Below are 23,808 nucleotides of genomic sequence, written 5' to 3' on the forward strand. Positions count from 1 at the left end.
TTGTGATCTATTGATACTTATACATACACTTCACATTTACAGGTAAGTTTCAGCAGTGTATCTTGCGTATGGAAAAGTCAATTTGAGGGTTCAGTTTCACTTTCTTCCTCTCTTTTTAAATAGAGTCTTTGTGAAGAAAGGAGCTGTTGACTGAAACATCCTGGTCAAAACCTGTTGATAGACCTCCTACTTTCCCTTCAGAATAAGATGGAGCCATGGTGGATATTATTATTTGGAGAACTAAAAGACAGATTTTAGGGGAAAAAAATTCAACCCACATAAAGAATGGGGAAAAAATACAATAAATAAAGCAAATACCTTTTACAAGTGAAAGAATTTTTTCTTCTGCCATCAATAAAACCAGTGCACTATTAAATACATTGTTTTGCTCTATGTTTTATTTGCTGAATGTTATTTTTCTTGTTCATCTGGTACTAACCCCATACTAATTGCCTTCTATAGAATGGTAATTACAGCATACTGATGCCTCCCTGTAATTACAGAATAAACTGACTTACACAGCTTGCCACATTTCTTACAAAACAACCTGAAGCCAAATAGCAGTTCTTAGTATGGTAACACTACTAAATATGACAGCAAAAAATATTCAAAACTTGTATATGTTGTTTTAGCACTCTATTAATGTAATTTGATCAAAAAACAGGCATTCCCTTCCTTATAAAATGTGCAGTGGATCTTTTAAGATGCATCTTGTTGCAAATAACAGAAAACACAGCTCAAACTGGCTTAAACACTAAAGTACTGACTGACTTCACTACCAGAAGCACAGTAGATTTCAGCTGGTTTAATTTAGTGACTCAGAGTTGTCATGAAAGATCCTGATTCTTTGCATCTCATTTCTGCTTTCTCTGGCATAAGCATTCTACAGCAGGCTGCCCCATGTGAGCCCAGGATGGCTACAGCTTCCTGAGCTATTAAATCCAAGGATGGGGTTGGGGTCCCTTCCAGAAGTGCACTTAGAAAAGAAAAGAAGCTTTCACACTCAGGCCACATTTACCTGTATTGTGCGACTTTTCAACCTATGAACCAGAAACTTCAGCAAGGGTCTGTGGGTTAGTTTAGGCCTGATCCAAGTGTCCCACCCTTACAAGTGGGGGCCATCTGCTTTCCTAGAAGCATATTCGATTTGAGGCAGAGGATATATATCTGAAAGTCAGGATACTTGCCGAAAGGAGAGGGAGAGGTGTTGGAAAAGCAACCAGAATGTCCATTACAGAGAACCAGTACGTCTAAACTACAAACTCTTAATTTAATAGGACAAAAATAATAGTCTCAGTCCTATGAAGTAAGAAGTGAGTACTTAAAAAGAAATAAGGAGAAAGAAAGAGGGATGGAGGAAGGAGGGAAGGAAGGAAGGGGAAAATAGAATTCTCTGGTCAAAATAATTGACAAAATTTAGCATTTTGCTTTGAAGGAGAAGGCCTTGACATTTTCTCAGGGCCTATTAACTCTAAGTTTTGTTTCTTGATTAGCCCATGGTCAATTGTTTCTACAGTATCTTTTTTTTTTTTTTTTTTTTTAATTTTATAGCTACTTTATTTATTTATTTATCCATCCATTTTTGGCTGTGTTGGGTCTTCAGTTCGTGCGAGGGCTTTCTCCAGTTGCGGCAAGCGGGGGCCACTCTTCATCGCGGTGCGGGGACCGCTCTTCATCGCGGTGCGCGGGCCTCTCACCATCGCGGCCCCTCCCATTGCGGGGCACAGGCTCCAGACGCGCAGGCTCAGTAGCCGTGGCTCACGGGCCCAGTCGCTCCGCGGCATGTGGGATCCTCCCAGACCAGGGCCCGAACCCGTGTCCCCTGCATTAGCAGGCAGATTCTCAACCACTGCGCCACCAGGGAAGCCCTCTACAGTATCTTAATAAGTGAAAGAGTACAGGTGAGAAAAACATGGCTAATGGTATGGGTTTTTTTTGTTTGTTTCTTTTACCATTGCTGTGCATCATAATCAACAAGGAGTTGGGTGGCCTGGGCATTGGTTTTTTTAAAAAAGATCTCCAAGTAATTCTAATGCATATCCTGGGTTGAAAACTAGAGGAAGGCCCATGGTAGTTTTGATGACTTTGACAACTGATAAGTCAATAAGGGAAGAGGCAGAAGAACGTAACTGAGGTCTGAGGGTAGCTTAAAGTACTGGTTCTCTGCACTTTCTTATTGATAGATGGGGACAGTAGTATCTAGTACAATGTTAAGCCTAGAATAGACTAAGTGGATGGCACTAGTGTTGGCTAGTGGTTGTCATGATAACAATCCCTGAGAAGAGTTCTGTGTGGTAATGTGTGATATACATGATTTGACCTGATAATCAAGAAAAGTTTAGATTCTAAAGCAAGTGAGGCCAGCCTGTCTGCCCTGCTGATTGCTGGGTGCTGCTGGGGCACTGAGGGTGGGAGTGCCATTTCTGACACAGCAAGATGTACTTGGTTAAGTATACCAAAAGCTAAGCTCCACCATGACTTTCTGTTATTAAGGCTAGCTGTAGGTCTGGATATGTGGGTGGAGTGTGTAATAATAAAACAATTGTTAACTATTTGCTGAGGTTTTCCTAAGTGTCAGCACAGTGGTAAGCATTTTTCATTCATTATCTTTGTAATCTTCACAACTCTAGGACACTCTTCCCTCTTTTCCCCTCTTATTCTTTATTTTTGTTTTGTTTTGGTTTGCATTATGGTTATATTCTGTCATGTTAATTAGCCCCTTAGGTTTGTTTCACAGTTTGTTATTGCCATGAAGTGTGACGTTTATTTTTGTTGTTTCTTCCTAGTTCTATAGCAGATCTATCTCTTTCCCTCTCATGGCCTCTTCCTCTCTCACCTTCACTCCTTCCTCTCCTTCCTTTCCTCTTTTCCTCTTATTTCAAACCTTACTTTTTCTTTGAATTTCCATATTTATATTTTTAAGTTAATTTCTTACTTTTTTCTCCTTTCAAAAAAAATGGTTTTAAATATAGTTCAAAAATTATTCAGTAAATATGTACTGAGTACTACTCCCTGTGTTCTAGGCACTATGCTGTGAACAAGACCAGCATGATCTCGAATCTCACCAAGCTCCAGATGTAGCTCATCTTAGCAATTTGTTTTAGTATCTACATATTATCCTTTTCAGATTCCTTTCATTTCTTTATTATAAACTTCATTTCTTAAATGTATTTCATTGACTTTTATTTTTGCTAAACTACTAAAAATTATCAATTTTTAGTTTTAATATTTTACCTTCTGCTTTGCTTTTCAAAATGGTTTTAATTTTAAAATATTTTTCACCTCTGGGCCATGGACATTTGTTTTCTGAAGAAAGTCCTCAAGATAGGGGGAAGCACCTGAGGTTGTCTCCAAACTTTTGCCACTTCTACAAAGTAGGCCTGACCTAAAGGATGGTTAGCACTGGTAACCATTTTTTCCCACCCTATACCACTTCCACTTATTAAGATACTGTAGAAACAACTGTGGCCTAATAAATGAAGAAAACTCAGAGTTAACAGGCTCCAAGAGAATTCCTAAGACATACTCCTTCAAAGCAAAGTACTAAATTTTGTCAATTAATTTGGCCAAAGGATTCCCCCTCCACACACTTTTCCTCACTACTTCTGTCTTTCTCTCTTGCTTTCTCTTTCTTTCTTTTTTCTCTCTCTCTCCTCTTTCTTTCTCTCTCCTTTCTTTGTTTCTTTGTTTCTTTCTTTTCTTTCTTCTCTTCCTTCCTTTCTTTCTTTCTTTCTTTCTTTCTTTCTTTCTTTCTTTCTTTCTTTCTTTCTTTCCTCCCTTCCTCCTCCTCCCTTCCTCCCTTCCTTCATTCTTTCTTTCTTTTCACATAACTTCATAGGGCTAAGACTGAAGAGACTGTCTCTGTCACATTAAATAAACAGTTCGTAGTTTGCTGGACCTTCCAGGCTTAGGCCATGATGACAGCAATACCACCACACACACACACTCCCAGCCTCATGTGATTCTCTCCTATTTTTATATAGTTACATCTCTCATGGGCCTTTCTTTGTGACTCTTAACTAACTCATCATGGCTAACCCACTACCTGCAAGGAGTAAACATGGAAGGAACAAAGAAGGAAAATACAACTGATAGTGGTAAGAGTGGTGCTTCCACTGTGACTGGGCCAGAGTGTCTGTCAGACTTGCCAGCCCTGACCCTTGACTGGGACATACAGGAAAACAAGATCTTGGCCCATGTGTGAGCAAGCTAGGGTGTCAGTGCATGGCTTAGAGAACATTCAGTAGGCCCTGTATATAGTCCCATTTCAGGAACATAGATATTTTATGCTGTTTTTCAAAAGTAAAAAATGTGTGAGAATGTTTGTCACTCTTTTCTATCTTGCATTCCATCCTTCCAAAGCAACTGAAAAGATGGTATTACCATTTTCTAAGATGAGAAATACTGCAAGAAACCAGGTTTTGTGTTAGCGGGGCATAAATCTTACTATTATCCAAGCTTTATCACCTAGATAACTAAATGGGTAATTTAATATGTGGAAGTCATATTTATGTTTTTTCAAAATATCAAAAAAATTTTTTTTTATAAATTTATTTATTTTTGGCTGCATTTTGTCTTTGTTACTGCGCACGGGCTTCTCATTGTTGTGCCTTCTCTTGTTACAGAGCATGGGCTCTAGGCGCACAGGCTTCAGTAGTTGTGGCTTTCTGGCTTCAGTAGTTGTGGCTCACAGGCTCTAGAGCACAGGCTCAGTAGTTGTGACACACAAGCTTAGTTGCTCCATGGCATGTGGGATCTTCCTGTACCAGGGATCAAACCTGTGTCCCCTGCATTGGCAGGTGGATTCTTAACCACTGCACCACCAAGGAAGCCCATCAAAAATAATTTTTTTTAATTCTTGAGGTGAAATGCTGCAGAAAAAGATATTCAGTAAAACAGCATAATATGTTTGCATAAAGGAAAAGACAAGGCCACAGACATCAGAAATGATTTTATAGAAACAGTGAAGAGAACAGGGCTAGGGTTAAAATTGTTTTAACTACAGAAGGAAAATCTTGAATTTGGTGGATAGTTTACATACAATGGGAAGGAGAAAGTACAATCAAGAGGAGTAGGTATTCAGCCTGAGGAATAGATTCCACGTACGGCTGGGACAGGTCTTCCTCTGTGGGGTTCAGACATACTCATAAACCTGTGTTGTGCAGTGCCAGTGAATGCCTGGCAGACAACAGGTGGGTGGCAGCACAGGGCTAGCTCCAAGAGAGATCATGGACAAGCAGGAGGTCACACAGCACCCACAGGGTCCAACACTAGGAGAAATGTGGACCTTAAGGTGCAGGCCAGGGTCACACACAAGAGCTCAATCCTCTAGGTTCCCCTTTTGCCAGGTTTGACAACCAATGTGGGGGGAGGGCCTGGCACATTACAGTAAGTCCCCTACATAGGAACCTTCAAGTTGCGAACTTTCAAAGATGTGAACGTGCATTCGCATGTCCAATCACATAAGTCAGTTCACCTGTCTGGTGTACATTGTCATGTGCGTGCATCCTCTACAAGTGGTTGTGCTTTTGTGTGCTTCACTGTACAGCACTGTATACAGTAGTACAGTATCTTTATTTCAAGGCCAGGATGTCCAGAAGCAAGCGTAAAAGCAGCGGTATATAGCCAATTGTGTTAGTTGGGTACCTAGGCTAACTTTGTTGGACTTATGAACAAATTGGACTTATGAACACACTCTCAGAATGGAACTCGTTTGTATGTAGGGGACTTACTGTACTTAAAATAACGTCACCGATACAAAGTTCAAGGTAATGGTCATAAAGATGCTCAAAGAACAAGGGATAAGAATGGATATACACAGTGAAAAGTATAAAGAAGAACCAAAACAGAGCTGAAGATATAATAACTGAAATAAAAAATACACTACAAGAAATTAACAGTAGATTAGATGGTACAGAGGAATGGTTCAGTGAACTGGGAGACAGAGTAGTGGCAATCGCCCAAGCTGAATAGAAAAAAGAATTTTTAAAAATAAGGGAGGTTTAAGAGACTTCCAGGACAATATCAAGTGTACTAACATTCACATTGTAGGGGATGGAAAGATATAACCTGCTCATGGAATGGAGGTATTAATATTATTCAAATGACCATACTATCCAAGGCAATCTACATATTCAGTGCAATCCCTATCAAAATACCAATGACATTCCTCACAGAACTAGAACAAATAATTCTAAAATTTGTATGAAAACACAAAAGACCCCGATAGTCAAAACAATATTAAGAAACAAGAACAAAACTAGAGGTATCACACTCCCTGATTTCATACTGTACTGCAAAGCTACTCCAAAACAGTATCATACTGGCACATAATAGGCACACAGATCAATGGAACAGAATAGAAAGCCCAGAAATTAAGCCACATTTATCTGTGACAAAAGAGGCAAGAATATATATTGGGTAAAAGACAGCCTCCTCAATGAACAGTGTTGGGAAAACTAGACAGCAATATGCAGAAGAATCAAACTGGACTACTTTCTCACACCATATAAAAATATAAACTCAAAATGGATTAAATACTTAAATGTAAGACCTAAAACCATAAAACTTCTAGAAGAAAACAAGCAGTACATTCTTTGACATATATATATAGCAATATAACAGTATTTTTGGGGATATGTCAGGCAAGGGAAAAAAAGCAAAAATAAACAAATGGGGCTACATCAAACTGAAGAGCTTTTGCACAGTGAAGGACACTATCAACAAAATGAAAAGGCCACCTACTGAATGAGAGAAGATATTTGCAAATGATATATATAGATAAGGGGTTAACATCCAAAAATATACAAAAAATCATATAACTCAACATCAAGAAAACAAACAACCCAATTAAAAAATGGGTAGAGGAATTGACATTTTTTCAAAGAAGGTATACAAATGGCCGACAGGCACATGAAGAGATGCTCAACATCATGAAGCAACAAGGAAATGCAAATCAAAATTACCTTACACCTGTCAGCATGACTATTATCAAAAAGACAATAAGAAGTATTGGCAAGGAGGTGGAGGAAGGGGAACACTCGTGGGAAAGTAAGTTGGTGCAGTTAATATGGAAAACAATATGGAGCTTCCTCAAAAAATTAAAAATAGAACTACCGTATGATCCAGCAATCCCACTCTCTGAGGTGTTTATCCAAAGAATACACAAACACTAATTCAAAAAGATATATGCACTCCTGTGATCATTGCAGTATTATTTATAATAGCCAAGGTATGGAAACAACCCAAGTGTTCATCAATAGATGAATGGATAAAAAAGTTGTGGTTTATAGATACAAAGGAATATTACTCAGCCATAAAAAAGAATGGAATCTTGCCATTTGCAACGACATGGATGGACCTAGAGGGTATTATGCTAAGTGAAATAAGTGAGACAGAGAAAGACAAAGACCATATGATTTCACTTATATGTGGAATCTAAAAAACACAACAAATGGATAAACATAACAAAAGAGAAACAGACTCATAGATACAGAGAACAAATAGGTGGTTGCCAGATGGGATGGGAGTGGGGGGAGGAAAGAAATAGGTGAGAGAGATTAAGAGGTACAGACTTTCAGTTACAAAATAAATGAGTCATGGGTGTGAAATGTACAGTGTAGGGAATATAGTCAATAATTATGTAATATCTTTGTATGGTGACAAATGGTAACTAGATTATTATGGTGATCATTTTGAAATGTACAGAAATATCAAATTACTATGTTGTGTACCATGAACTAACATGGTATTGTAGGTCAATTATACTTCAAAAACAAACAAATTCATAAGAAAAGAGATCAGATTTGTCATTACCAGAGAGGGAGGAAGGGGGTTGGGGGAATTGGATGAGGTGATCAAAAGGCATAAACTCCCAGTTATAAGATAAATATGTACTAGGGATGTAATGTACAATATGATAAATATAATTAACCCTGCTGTAGGTTATATATGAAAGTTGTTAAAAGAGTAAATCCTAAGAGTTCTTGTCAGGAAGAAAAAATATGTCTATTTCTTTAATTTTATATCTATATGAGATGATTGATGTTCACCAAACTTACTGTGGTAATCATTTCATGATGCATGTAAGTCAAATCATTATGCTGTACACCAGAAACTTACACAATGCTTTTCAATTATATCTCAATAAAGCTGGAATAAAAAAAGAACGTAGGGTTATAATCAACTGCTTCAGTAAGAGAGGCCTCTGAAAGGGTCTCTTGCATTCTCAAAGCAAAGCTTACTAATTTAAGTGTTTCCTAATCTGAGAAATGACAAGAATGAGAAAGAGACACATTTGGGGAACATTTTTTTTCTTCTCATTCAATTTCTCTCCTTTGAGAGCACAGGTATGAAACATACTAGTAGCACAGTGACTGCTTTGAAAGATTTGGGATCCTTCTGGGCTAGAGAAATACCAAGAAAAACTGGGTTGCTACTTAGAGAATATGGGGCTTAAAGAGGTGCTATTTGTTTGTTTTGTTGTTTATTTGCTTATATTAGAGATTCTGCCCACAAGAGGGTGGGATGAAACAGCGGTCAAAGGGAAAATGGAAAGTTAAAAATAAGGATACAAATAAAGGAAAGAACTCTTAGGGAAATACTTGAAAATGAAGACAGGCCCTTTCAGCCCCCATTTTCCAAGAGGGCAGGTTGTCTGCATAATGGAGAACTCCCACCCCCACCCAGAACGTAGAAATCCTGGTATTAAAACTTCTTATGTTATGAGATTTTTTTCTGAGTCATCTGAGGGTGTTCTCTGGGCAGTAGCATGGATTCTTCTGGCACATGGTGAGGTCTTTTTTCCTTGCTAATTTTTCCATCTGCCTTCTTTCCAGATAATAGAAAGTCAATTTTATGACCATGGTTAGACTGACCATGTAGGTTAAAAATATCAAGACATTGCTTCCTGGTATTGTCAGGTCCACATTATATAATCCAGAGTCACAGACATTATAATTTGAGAGAATTATTATGGCATCATATTTAGTTTCACATTGGGATAATCTTAACAAGTCATATAATGACTCAATTCAGAGATTGCTGGTCTCAACCTCAATGAAACTTTTATAAAAGGCTTTGAGAGACTAGCTGCCCATCTTGCAGGGTCTAGATAGTTTTTAACAAAATAATAAATTTAGAACAGCAATAGTAAGGAAATGTAGCCTCATGAAAGGGCAGACAGAACTTTTTTTTTTTTTGATACCTATTTTTATGCCATCTGGTTTGAGAGATACAGAAATACCCATAATTTTCACAGGCTGTTAAATGCTTTGAGGTTTATAGGCAAAGAACAAAGTTAGAGGAATGTGGTGACATATTCCAACTTCAGGTGTCATATTCTTGCCCTTTTGTCACTAAAGAAAGGCAATTTTGTTAAAGTTCGAGTTCACAGGATTTCTGCTTTTGTCAGGATAGAGCAACAGGGGATGGCTTTACCTTCCTGCCTGACACACATAAAGAACTGAACTAAATACATGAGACATTGGAACTCAAGACATTGGACATGGGCAACAAGGTACAGTGACTCTTGAGAGACAAGAAGCAACTGGGTGAACCTTACAATTGCTTCAGCTTACTGCCTGGAGGAAGTTTTAAGGCCATGGTGAAGGGAGGGGGAACCCAGGTGGTACCTGTCAGTCTCTGTGAGTTGAGAGATAGAGGGGAGAGCTTAGGGAAGACAGGTTTGATAGATTTTGCAGGGCAAAATACCAGAGAAATGGTTGTTTGACCTAAATCTAATATGTAAAACTATAAAAGGTCTGGAAGAAAACAGGAAATTTTCATGACCTTGTGTTTAGACAGAGTTGTTATGTATAACATCAAAAATATGATCCATAAAAGAACAAACTGATAAACAGTATTTAATCAAATTAAGAACTTATGCTTCTCAAAGACACTGTTAAGAAAATTTAAAAGAAAACAAGCCAAAGATTTGGAAAAAATATTTGCAAATTACATACCTGATAAAGGACTTGTATACATAATATATAAAGAGTTCTCAAAACACAATAAGAAATCAATCTTATTGAAAAATGGGCAAAAGATTTGAACAGTTGACCAAAAAAGATATACAGATGGCAAATAAGACATGAAAAGATGCTCAAAATCATTAGTCATTAAGGAAATGCAAATTAAAACCATAATGAGGTAACCACTACACACCTATTAATATGACCAAAATTGAAAAGACCCTCCATACCAAGCGTTGGCTAAGATTTGGAGGAACAGAACTCCCATACACTGCTGGTGAGGATGTAAATGATACAAACTGCTTGGAAAACAGTTTGACAGATTCTTAAAAAGTTAAACATATATATACCCATCGTATGACCCTGTCATTCCACTCCTAGTTATTTACCCAAGACAAATGAAAGCAGATATTCATACTTACTATTACTTGTAATAGCCCCAAACTGGAAACAACCCAAATGTCCTTTAACGTGTGAATGTGTAAACAAGTTGTAGTATATCCATAAATAAAATACCACTCAGCAATAAAAAGGAATGAGCTGTCAATAGTTCATGCAACAACAGAAATGAATCTCAGAATAATTATGCTGAGTGAAAGAGGCTAGATGCTCCTCCTTAGGGGGAGGGGAAAGGGAGGGACAAAGGGGGGGAGAAGAACTTCTATATGCCAATCATACCTCAATAAAACTTCTTAAAAATAATTGTAAACTCAATGTGGATGTTTTCTTGCTCTTCCCCTAACTCACTGAAATAATACTGGACACTCCTGCTGCATTCAATGAAAAAGTCACATCATAACTTTTTACTCTTCACTGGGTTGTGGTGACAGTATTCTGACAGATATAATTGGCTTTGTTAGAAAATATTTAACCTCAAAAATATTAATTCTTTATGATCGTTTTAGAGATATGGAATCTTTAAAATTGCCACTTCATTTGTAAAGCTCTTAATTCTCAGAGGCCAGATAGGTCATTATAATTATTGCTATTTTTGTTGTGTTAGTACTACTTAGACTTTTAAACTAACTATTCTTGGGGCCTGGGTTTTATATATACATGTGTGTACCTAAATTTTCTATTTTCAGGCTTTTATCTTTCAGAAGCCTCAGGCATTTCTTTAAAAGGACTAGGGTTTTTAATAGAAAACATTTGCTCATCTGAGCCCTTTTGTTTTTTCCTTTTATTTATTATACCATTTTCAAGTACTGACAGAAGTAACTCTAGTACCTGTGGCCTAATTTGCTACTTAATAGGTACCTGTTTTAATTTCATAAATCCTTTAGGTCTTTAGGGAAAATAAACCCATAAGTGATTAGCTCTGGCATTTTTACAGTACATTGAATTCTTCTAAACTTTACATGGCATTTTTTCAAAATGAAGTAAGTTTTCCCCCTCCTATTTTACATTGGATCTGTATGACATATACATGCTAAAATAAATACAGTGGGCTTCCCTGGTGGCACAGTAGTTAAGAATCCACCCGCCAATGCTGTGGACACGGGTTTCGAGCCCTGATCCGGGAAGATCCCACATGCCACAGAGCAACTAAGCCCATGCGCCACAACTACTGAGCCCACGCCACAACTACTGAAGCCCACACCCCTAGAGCCCGTGCTCCACAACAAGACCGCAATGAGAAGCCCACACACCACAAGGAAGAGTAGCCCCCACTCACTGCAACTAGAGAAAGCCTGCGTGCAGCAACGAAGACCCAATACAGCCAAAACTTAATTAATTAATTAATTAATTTTAAAAATAAAATAAAATAAATACACTTAGGTGGTAGCATTTACACACTATCGTAACTCTTCTGTTCTTGGTACTCAGGTTTATGTGCACTGAACAAATAACTCATACATTTTGTCTTAACCTGTTGCTTTCAATGTATAACATGCTAAAACTCATAAACTCAGATGTATGTGATAATCACAAGGTTGAAGATTTTTATAACCATTTTATAGGAAACACTTTATTTTGAGATGGAACATGGTAATTTTTCCATGTCTTCATGGTATTTGCAAAACGATACCCTTTATATACAACTGTTTCCAACTAAATTCTTCTTCGTATCCCTTAAAAACCTTTTGGGAACACATTTCTTTGTCCTGCTGAATAACAAGGTCCAGGGAATTCAGGCCATTTACTATTTTCTTGTTCATGAACATGGGTAGAAACAGATTCTGGGTATGCTGGATTACAGTTTAGTCATCTCCTAAAATAACTTCCTCTGTGAATAATTCAATCAACTTAATACAAGAAAATTGTGTCATATGCTGTAAATAAGCTGCTTATATAAAACCAGCTTTTTCCAACAGGAATTGTTCCTTCCAGGTGCCATTTATACCTCTTCTTGGAACTTAATTCTTGGACTCCTCACAGTGAATAGTTCCTACTTAAGTGTCATGGTCATGTCCAGTTGCTCAGTTAGTATTTCCTGGGTTCAAATGTTTCTACTTCAACCCCTGAATCTGATTCTTTACTTAGATTTTAGACACCAATAAAAGGAAGCTACTTATATTATCAGAGTAACACTAAAACACTGCACCAGTGGAATTACTTACTAATTCACATTTGTAAGAAAGTGGACACCTTTTGGATTGTTTATCCAACCCCTTTCTCTTGGCACTGCTTTTCCCCCTATCTTTCATAATTTCAGAAAGAACCACTGTGTTTGCATATTATTTACAGCAGGGAGGAAGTAGAATCATGAAGTAGCTGGGATCAAAGTCTCTACGCTTCTTGACCTTGTGAACTTAAGTAGCTTAACCTTTCTAAGTCTTTGTTTCCCCATTTGGAAAATAGTAGGACTTACTTTGTAGGATTATTGTGAGACAGAGAGAAGCAGCTGCTGACAGCCAGATGCTGGCCTGGAACTCAGCTCTCTTGTTGCCCATAAACAATTTCACAGAATATCAACAGCAGAAAAAGTCACTTGGAAAATGAAGAAGCAAGAAAAAACAAAAACAAACACTCTATAATCATGTCTGAATACCAAAAGAAACCAAAAAACAAAACACCAGAGAAATAATTTAAAGAGCCAAAACCAAAACAAGAATTTGTTCAAACCACAAAAATGACTGAACTTCTCCCTTTTCTGGCTAATTTGAAAGACTGCTGCTCCTTTACCAAGTAGAGTTTCAGCTCTGCTTCATTCATCCCACCACCGAGATAACAAGTATGAAGATATCCAATCAGAGAATTTTCCTGCTTCTTGACAACATCCAATGCTGAGCAAAGGCTACTTTTCTTGTACCATTCCAAAAGTCCCATAATACAAGGCCAAATCCTACTGTGTTAACCACATTGTCTGGTTTCTGTATTTGATGTTCTGACCACTGGGACATTGCTTTCATACGAAAACTAACCAATCCAAAGTCCACTTACCCTCATAAGATACTAATCCCCTGCCCTAATCTTCCCAGGGCTAGGCATCAGACAAATAGGGGCATCCTCTACACCCCAGAGTCCACTGAAATTATTTAAACTATTGTAAACCTGGTCAGCCCATCCATTCCTGGGAAAACCACAATACATGAAAGCTCTTCCCAGTTTCCCTCACTCTCTCTCTGCCTGCCACCAACCTTTGTGTTCTCTCCTGTGGCATGTCCTCCTATTCTTGGAAACTGTGCATAATAGACTATCTTTTCAATGGCACTTGTCTTCTAATCTGTTGTCCACACCAAATTTGAGTAAAACCAAAATCCCAGGTACATTTTAAAATACCTATAACAAGTCCTTTCTAGCACCTTCTTACTAAGATATCACACAGTTCTCCATGGCATATGGTCTCTTTCATTGCAATGAGCCAATAAACCAAGTTTGTTCAACAACAGGTATATTTCTGGAAGTCTTTGGCTGGTCCTTGGTTGATCATCAATGCTTTCCAAAGAAAGATCTCAATCAAAAGGGGGAAATGTGAAAGGAAAATCAAATTGGAGTTGGTATTGCTAAGAGAGCTCTCTAAAATGGAGTGGGGAGACTAATGAGGAAGTGGGAATTATGCACATCTCAACCCAGATGGAATCTGAACTTTTGATCACTTATCAGGCATCCAGAACATCTGCCCAAAGTTCCAGAAACTGAAGATACTTATTGGATCCTTACCCTAAATAACTTGTGACATCCTATCCTTTAAAGGCAAATCTTCCTTTTTGCATCACAGCTAATCATAATTCTTGCAAGGCAACTTTAACAACCTTGTGGATTTGCCTTTATGAGCCCCTGACTCATTCTCTTCCTTGGAACACTCTCAGCTTTACCCAAATCAGTGTCTCCTGAATTGTAATTCCTAAGACCCCAGATAAAGCTCTTTGTCCTTTGCAGCCTTGATGCTGATTATTGTTTGACATTTCATGACATCAGAAGTGGGATCCTAAGTGACTTACCTTTACCTCTGGTGCTGCCATGGATACTGATTATTGTTTGACACCATCGCTAATTTTCTCAGTGTTTTATTAGGACCCTTCAAGAACTTGTTATATTTACCACAAATATAGAGATGCTGCTGCTAGTGGTGCCATGGGGTGGTTGTTATGCTTCCTTCTTTTGATCTTTTTTACTTGTGAGCTGTATTGCCCTCTATGGCACTAAGTTTGTTTAAGGTCTCAAGTCTTCCAATCTTTCAGGCTATGCTTTATAACATGTTTGTCCACATACTCCCTGAACATGAAAATAGAACAAAACCAAAAAACTATATACCTTCTAGCATACAGTTAAAGAGAAAAACTGCAGGCCTCAAATGGCGTCACTTATGCTAAAGCCAAACCTAGATTTAATACCTAACCTAACTGCAGTTTCAACTGTCACCAGAAGTATAAGCTTAATCACTAGTCTAAAATTTACTGGTCAGCACCACTGAGGTAGTAGGTCTTGTGGGCCCTCTTCATCCCCCAGAGGAAGAAGAGGCAACCTGCATGATAAAACCCTTGCCATTCTCTTCCCCCCAAAAGCAGATGTCCTGGCCTAAAAATAATCCTTTCTTTTCTTTTGCTAATAGCTCCCTTGTCCTACCCTTCTTTCTATAAAAACCTTCCATTTTATACAATCCCTCAGAAGGATCTTCCAGTTGCTAGAATGGATGATGTCTGATTTATGAATTGCCTAATAAAGCCAATTAGATCTTCAGATTTACTTGGTTGAATTTTGTTTTTAACAATATTGTTAAGTCGACATAAAAATTTTTTATATGTACTTTTAATATCTTTATATATTTATAACAGGGAAGAGCCAATTTTGACCCCACTTTGGATCTGTTTCTTTTACTTTAACGTCTGCTTTTCATTGCTTTTGTTATTATAATCACACATAATGGTCTGCCTCAGGGAACCCTGCCCCTCTGCCTGAATGTTAAACTGAAGTGCCTTTGTTCAGCTCACAGGGAGACAATCTGACCCTGCCCACCTGTGAATGGCTGCAGAAAAGAAGAAATTAACAGATCCCCTCCCTGTGGCTGGCCATTCCAGGAGATGTTTGCAAGACTTATGGCCTTTTTACTTTACTTCCCCACTTCCTCCCCCTCTCTGTTCTATAAAATAAACTGGCATCCAAACCCCAATAAGATGGTTTTTTGGAGACTTTAGTCTGCCATCTCGGTCAGTTGGCTTCCCGAATAAAGTCGTATTATTTGTCTCAACACCTCGTCTCCCGATTTATTGGCCGTTGTGCAGTGAGCAGAGCGAGCTTGGACTCAGAAACATATATTCTTCAAAGCCTTGGAGCTACACATTTAACTCATTCAGTTTTTGGACAGTGTTGTCCATTTTCCATCAGTTAGCCAAAGCCAGTCCTCAGGTCAGACCAGTCAGCCAAATAAAAGCATAAGGTTTGGGCTTCCCTGGTGGCGCAGTGGTTGAGAATCTGCCTGCCAATGCAGGGGACACGGGTTCGAGCCCTGGTCTGGGAAGATCCCACATGCCACGGAGCAACTAGGCCCGTGAGCCACACCTACTGAGCCCGCGCGTCTGGAGGCTGTGCTCTGCAACAAGAGAGGCCGCGATAGTGAGAGGCCCGCGCACCGCGATGAAGAGCGGCCCCCACTTGCCGCAACTAGAGAGAAAAGCCCTCGCACAGAAACGAAGACCCAACACAGCCATAAATAAATAAATAAATAAAATTAAAAAAAAAAAAAAAAGCATAAGGTTTGGGGGATCAGAAAGCACCTAACTTTATTTTCTTCCCCAACTCAAACAAACATGGCAATACCTTTCTTTTAAGACATTCACCTCACTTCTGAATTCTAAGATAGATGGGGGCTTCCCTGGTGGTGCAGTGGTTGAGAATCTGCCTGCCAATGCAGGGGACACGGGTTCGAGCCCTAGTCTGGGAAGATCACACATGCTATAGAGCAACTAGGCCCATGAGCCACAACTACTGAGCCTGCGCGTCTGGAGCCTGTGCTCCGCAACAAGAGAGGCCGCGATAGTGAGAGGCCCGCACACTGCGATGAAGAGTGGCCCCCGCTCGCCGCAACTAGAGAGAGCCCTCGCACAGAAATGAAGACCCAACACAGCCAAAAAGAAAGAAAGAAAGAAAGAAAGAAAGAAAGAAAGAAAGAAAAAATTTATAAAAAAAAAAAAAAAAAAAGATAGATGGAGCCTGGCTGTGCGTTTGTTGTCATGATGAAAGAAGATAACTTGAGTACTTCATGGCCAAGTTCTCTTTGCTTAGCTGCTCCAGGATCCCCCTGCAAGTTGTAAAACTACCTCCAGCCACAAAAATATGAGAAGTTTTTTTCTCCACTAGATACAGCTGATAAGCTAACACAGACAGTCACCCCATTTACCACGTAAGTCACCCCATTTACCACGTATGTGTGACAAATGGTACTGTCAAGTCCCCTTACTTGAGGACTAGTTATTGTTTGTCTGAGAACTTGTATGTAATGGGTTCTATCTGCTTGGCTACACAAGGGGGTTGGAGTTTTTTTCTGTCACTGCAATCTCTCACCAGACTGTCTGTGGTGTGTATCACATTCTGATTTAAATTTTATTCATTAATGTACCTGTTTTCTGTCTCCATTGCCTTTGTGGAGAGGTTTTCTGGGTTGGAAGAAGATTTATTTTTAATGCTATTTCCCCAGCAGGTGCAAATAGTTCTTTACACAGGTTCCCCAGGGTAAGTAGTGAGCCTGACCCCCCTGGGAACCCACAGCACTGGGGAAGCTCTGTTCCACTGCCTGCAGGGCCATGGGGTCAGCCTGTGAGGGCTCCCCTTGGGCCACAGGGTCACGTTGTTACCAAGTCCAAGCTTGCTCTGCTTACTGCACGACAGGCCAATAAATTGGGAGACGACGTGTTGAGGCAAGGAATAGCGACTTTATTTGGAAAGTTGGGCATCCAAGAAGACAGGGCTAGGGTCCCCAAAAAACCATCTTATCGGGGTCTGGATGCCAGTTTCTTTTATAGAACCGAGAGGGAGGGGAGGCGAGAAAGTAAAGTAAAAAGGCCATTAATTTTTCCTGGCTTGGCCAGCCTGGGGGAGAGAATGTGTTGATTTCTTATTTTCTGCAGTCATTCACAGGTGGGCAGGGTCAGATTGTCTCCCTTTGAGCTAAACAAAGGCACTTTAGTTTAACATTCAGGCAGAGGGGCAGGGTTCCCTGAGGCAGGCCATTATGTGTGATTATAATTACAAAAGCAATGAAAAGCAGACGTTAAAGTAAAAGAAACAGATCCAACATGGAGTCCGATTTTGCTCTTCCCTGTTACAACGTCCTCTGACTTGCTTGTGGTAATCCAGGCACCAGGGCACCAGTTAGTGAATGCAGGGCCAGTACTGACATGACACACACTGCTTTTCCTGACAACTGCCTCTCAGAGTTGGCTCTGACAGCATATCTCAGCCTCCAGATTCCCTGGCTCAGTGGGCAACTTCCTCATCACCATGGGAACTGCTTTGTGGGAACTCTGTGATTTGGGCTGTGAAGGAAGGCTTCTTGAAGAATACTGCTGGGGCGACCATCCCTTGGGAAGGACAAGTCTTTTCTCTGTGATTTTTCTCTCTATTTTTTCCCCTCTTCAGAACTTGCCTTTGTCTTGTTTTGCTGACATGTTTTAAAATATTCTCTCAGTGGACATTAAAAGCTAGAAAAGGCCTCACCATGTTTAAACTTCCCTTTCCTCCTATGCACTTCCCTTCCCTGCCTGATCCTCACCCTGGGACTCTGCTTGCATCCTGGGCTCGGCGCTTCCCTGGGAAGCAGGATGGAGCTGGATGCTGGCAGGTCAGGGACATCCACACAGTCTGATTTGAGGGGTACTGAGCCCGCCCACCTCCAAAGCTCTAAATTCACTATTCTGGAACAGTAGCACTTTAAGCAACTTGCCTTTCAGCACAAAGAGGATCTCCAGATGAATGTGCACTTTAGAGGCTATATGAGAAGGGGGAAATGCTGGGTTCAGATCTCGGCTAGCTATTTGCCAACAGGGACAAGTTATTTTATTTTTTTAACCTCATTTTCTCATCTCTAAAATGGAGAAAATTACCCATCTTGCTTCTTGTAAGCCCTAAACTGGTGCTTTTAGAGTAACTAAGATGTTGCAGAGGCTCTGACCAGACAATATTCATTGGCTCCTCTTCAGGTGAAAAGCAGGCCCCTGAGGGTGCTGAATGAGAAACAAGGCTGAGGAGCTGGGGAAGAGCTAAGTCACCACTGAGGGAACACCTGGGTCAGCATGAAGGGAAAACCTGCCTCAGATGGGGGAGAGATATTGTGGGAGGAAAATCAAAGTGGAGTTGGTATTGTTAAGTGAACTCTCTAAATGGAGCTGGAAGGCCATTGAGGAAGTGTGACTTATTATTGTCCTAATGAAGGTATCCAGAACATCTGCCAGAAACTCAAGATACTTAAAAGAACCTTACCGTAAAATAACTGGTGACATCCTATCTACTTGTTGGACCCCCAACCCTAAAATAACTTGTGATTCCTTAAGGACAAATATTTTCTGATTCACATCAGAATTTATCACAGTTCTCACCCGGCAACTTTTAACAACCTGTGGACAAAGAATGTTGCCTGCCATTTCAGTAAACAAAGCATATTGCTGCCATAAAGCTACTGGCCACTGCAGCCACCACCAACACTGCACCCAGATGGGATTCAGGGTGGAGAAAAACAGGATACTGACCCTAGATAGTTAAGATACCTATCAAAGGAATAATTTCAGTGAGCCCAGACTCTTGCATCTTTCATATATAGAAAGGCACTAAAATCATTAACTGGAGATGTCTGATTTTTTGTGATTAGCAATAACCTTTTGACGTTTGACTACGTTTTTTGTTTTGTTTTGTTTTGTTTTTCAGCAAAAACTCCTGTATATCCTGGCTCTCCCTTACCTCTTTTGAAAAGTTCCTCAGAGCTATCTGAGAGGTTGTTTCCAAGCTATAACCCTCAGTAATGCCCTGAATAAAACATAATTCTCCACTTTTAAGTTGTGTGTTTTTTTGTTTTTGTTTTTTTCAGTTGATAGTTTTGGCGACCAGTGAAGGGATTCAGAGAAGACTTCTCTCCTTTGCCTGAACTCTATGAAGATCTGGAACCTGGTACAAGCAGAGGCCTCTTGGGCCTGTCCGCCTCCTGAGGGAGTCCAGACACATGTGTGTGAGTCTCTCCTGGTTCTCAGATGTCCCATTATTGGCTAATGATCCTAGGTTTTATTCAGTCGTATTAAATTCCTCTCTGGAGGAGAAATTTATCCTTGAAACTTAGTTTCAAGAAGAGGTACCTGGGTGATCCTCAGTTGAAAGACACTGGGAAGATTTTTGCCTAATTTAGACAATGAGTAAGGTTGGTCTGGGTAATTAGATGGGAGATTGGCCTGGCATTTTTCCTTGAATTGGCTACTTTAATAGAGTTTGTTGGAATAAAAGTGACGATATATCTCATGAGAGCTTTCAACTGTGAATAAGGAACATCTTCTTCCCAGCTGACAAAGGTTTTCTCAGGGAACTGAGAAACTTTTGCAAGTGGTGGCAGCAAGTCCTCATACTGTGCAGCTGTCCCTATAGAGAAACCCACTCATTTTAATTAAAAACTTGCTCTGCTGCGGACACACATGAGACCTGGCCACTCAGTGATCTGAACACCCACAGTGGTCTTATACTACCCAAGGGAGAAACTGAGACATGTAAGAGGGCTGAAACTCCTAGAGGAGTTAAGCTCACAAACAGCACATTGGTCTACCACATGATCATCACTAGCAATTTATCTTGGCAGACTGACCTTGGAATGGAGAACAAAGTCTTCAAAACAAAAGAAAAGGAATGACAGATTGCCAGCTTCTAACTAATACCCCAGCCAGGCTTTTGTATGTATGTACAAAACTTATATTTACAAGGAAATCTTGCCCTGAAAATGCCCAAGATGTGGCTCTTTTATTATATACACAGTTAAGTTAGAGAAAACTGGCTTCATAATACATCTTTTCAGAATTCTGACCTTAAAGAAAACAAAAACCCTTACATCTCTCTCCCTGTGTCTTTGAGATGTAAATGTTCTACCTGATCTTAGGCATTGTTTGTTGTTGTTGTTGTTTTTGTTTTTTCCTTTTCTGTGTTTTGAGAGCTTGATCTCTGCCATCCAGAAGGTACACATATAGTGTACATTTGGCAGCCAGTGAAATAGACTGGGATTCTGAGCAGTGTTTTGTCTGGCTGTGCAAGCTCACAGGGGTCTTTGTCACCTTAACTTTTGTTGCATTACCTGTACAACAAAGGCCCTTTACTTTCTTAGGTGGTTTTGGGGAGTAAACTTTCTAGATCTTGTGAAGGCTGCATCCGTTGCACTCTCTTGTGGGGATGCCTCCTGTGGCCTGAGCTGCTATTTAGATACATTTCATCAATGACCAGATGATAGATCCTTTAAATTGAAAAACATTTCTAAATTGGTAAAGTTTTAGAGAGCCTTCATTATAAATAGCTGGTACCTATTGGTGAAAAAAACAAATTAGAAGAACATCATATATATATCTATATATCTATATCTATATATATATATATATATATATATTATCTATATATCTATATATATAGATATATATATATATTATCTATATATCTATATATATAGATATATATATATAGTTAACCTAAGAACTCCCTTAGTTTAAAACAAATAAAAAACCAATTTGAAAAGCCTTATTTGTGGTCTCCACTTCCCCTCAATGGGCCTTACAGATGCTAATAAAAACATTAGGATAATTAATGTTAACTGGGTTAACAGGGAAATAAGAAAAAACTGAAAAGAAAGTCTAGAGACTTCTTCCCAATAAGGTGGAAATTTTAAAGGAACTCATCTCAAAAGAATAAAAATCTTTAGATGGTTATTAAGAAATAAGACATTAAATAAAATGAACATTAATGGGATTAAAACAAAAGGTTTTTATACAACATGACCTAAGGTTGGATGGGCCAAAGGGACTCCCTACTGGTCCCAACATTAAAGGGCCCCAAACAAGTCCACTCTATTGACCCCAGTTAAAATCTATATATTTAAAAGGCTGGAAGAAAATTACACTCAGATATCTGATCAACAATTGCTTGGGGCAAAAGGCCAATTAATCAAGTTAAAAGATTGACAAAAGGACCTGAGTCCCTCGGCTCAACCTTTCACTGGGGATCCCAAAGCCTTTATACAAAAATAGATAAAATGGCTGGGGAATTAAAAGGAAAGCTTCTACGATTCCTTATAAGACCAAAGCTTGTTGATGGGGTCTTAATGGAAACTAAAGTTAAAGGTATTAAAGTTGACAGAATTGAGAAAATTTATAAAAATTGGTATACTTAAATGGGCTTTATATAAAATGGTTACATCACTTTTGCTTAATTATACTGTGTGATAGACGTTATGTCTCACTGAGGTGCTTCACCTCCCCTTGGTATTATAAGACAGGGCATATAAATGTGCCCTTCAGACAATAGTATTAAACATACTAAAAGAAAACAACAGGATTACTTGAGCCTGCATAATATGAAATAAAAACTGAGAACTAATATTCAGGGGCTAATGAAAACAATAATAGAATTTTTTTTTGCTCTGGGTTTAACTTGTACCCTCAGAAAGAGGTCCTTTATTGAATGCCTTGTGCAAAATTCTGAAAGCATGATAAATTGATCCTTAAAGCTCTAGAACATAGAACTCTTGATTTTCAGTTTATTTGGGAATCTTCTCACTGATATAAAAAAGCAAATTAATGAAAATATAGTTGGGCAAATCAATCTTTTAATATCATTTATGTGGCAGACCAGTTCTTTGGGGAATTAAAGCAACTGTCTTTGTCTTGCAAATCAGAAATGTAGATACAGCCCACAATAACCTGCAACTGAGTCTAATTAGTTCAATCATGTAAAACCTAAAACCAAAGTTTTTTAAAAAAGGAAAAAAGTACCCTTTTAAAACTCAAACCACTGGAAAGACTCCCTAACACAAACTCTAATTCACAGCTTCCTTAAGAATTTATCAAGAACAAATATATATCTTAAAAGTCTTTTCCACAAATAGTAAAGACTTAGTCATCTGAGCAGATAAATTTAACGTATTCCAACGGTTCTTTATAAACTAATAAGTTTATATTGTAAGACCTGATTCGTCACTAAATGTTAAAGTGAAGCTATGAGATCTCTAGTTTTGTCTGTTTACATGTCTGTGTGTACATTATACATATGAGATGTCTCTATCTCTGGAAAATATTATCAAAATTAAATTTATAGAAGAATTCTATTTAATTGACTTAAAAGTGTTTACAAATTAAATATTTCTAAATATAAAGAAAACTGACTAGAATGAATTTCAGGTTATCCAGGAAATATTCAATATTAAATTAATATTTTGCATTAAAACTAGCTTAAACTTATTGGGTTAATCAATACAGACATGTCTTACATTTATTATACCTAGGTTTACTAAAGGTCAATAAATTCATGTTATTTCTGTTACAGAGTTCTTTCAGAAAGGAGAAATTAACTTGGTATGATATTTTCATAAGTTATAAAATAATGGTAAATGGGATAAGAGTTTTCAGGTGAACTCTTCAGGAATAATTATGTTTTGGGTATGTCTATCTAAAATAACTTCTCCAGATTTTTGGTAACTTGAAATTCTAGAGTTTTGGTAAGTTAAGTTAAATAATGGGAATTCATTGAGTATCTAGGTCATTTCAAACAAGATAAAATAGTGGAACATTAATTGCTACACAGGTCTAAATTTACCTACTTTTGTCTCCTTATGAGAGGGAAACTGAAGATGTTTAGGTTTATTAGATGCACGTCTTATACCACATTGAGGAAAGAAATTATACAATGAAAAGGTGTACATTTCTTGAGGTTTTGGAATGTTCCTAAGTTTGCCAATCAAGAAATACTGGTATGACAAACAGTTCACAATTGCTTGCTGCTTGTAGGTTTTTGCTGGAGATCAAAGTTTTTAAGGGTTAAAATTGTAATATGTAATTAAAGCTACTGAAAATAATAAGGGAAACATTTTAGTATGCAAGGAAAGTAGGATGTGTGTTTTCAGCAAAACAAGGTATGAAGAATAGAATTACATCTTGTTAAGGGGAAAGATTAATTTTGTCCTATAGCTGGTTATTTCTGGATGGAAAAATAAGGGACAAACTAATATGGATACAGAAAGTTGTGGAAGGTTTATAGAAAGAGAGCCCTGAAAAAGGGTCCTTGTTCATGGTTAGTCTGGAATTGAATTAGGTAAATGAATTTAGTTATTGAGAGTGGGCTGGTGCAGGACTGGAGTTGGTTTCTCCCTCTGTTAAGAGAACAAAGTTTTCTTGCAATGTTGATCTACTTTTGATAACAGATTGTGAGTTTCTTTGCCTTCTAAATGTTC

At 38.5% G+C, this 23,808-nt stretch overlaps 1 protein-coding gene across 4 annotated transcripts in view; it reads left to right on the forward strand.

Moving 5' to 3' along the window:
• The window catches only part of TDRD3 (tudor domain containing 3), a 214,798-nt gene extending 214,422 nt beyond the window's left edge, over positions 1–376 (forward strand). For all 4 annotated transcript variants that reach the window (XM_082365396.1, XM_082365397.1, XM_082365398.1 and 1 more), the window contains one exon: positions 124–376. The gene's annotated coding sequence lies outside the window, so the exon portion shown is untranslated. The remainder of the gene's footprint in view (positions 1–123) is intronic.
• Positions 377–23,808: the final 23,432 nt, after the last annotated feature.

Source organism: Balaenoptera borealis (genome assembly GCF_965194805.1).
Source record: "Balaenoptera borealis genome assembly, chromosome: 18".
Taxonomy (NCBI): domain Eukaryota; kingdom Metazoa; phylum Chordata; class Mammalia; order Artiodactyla; family Balaenopteridae; genus Balaenoptera; species Balaenoptera borealis.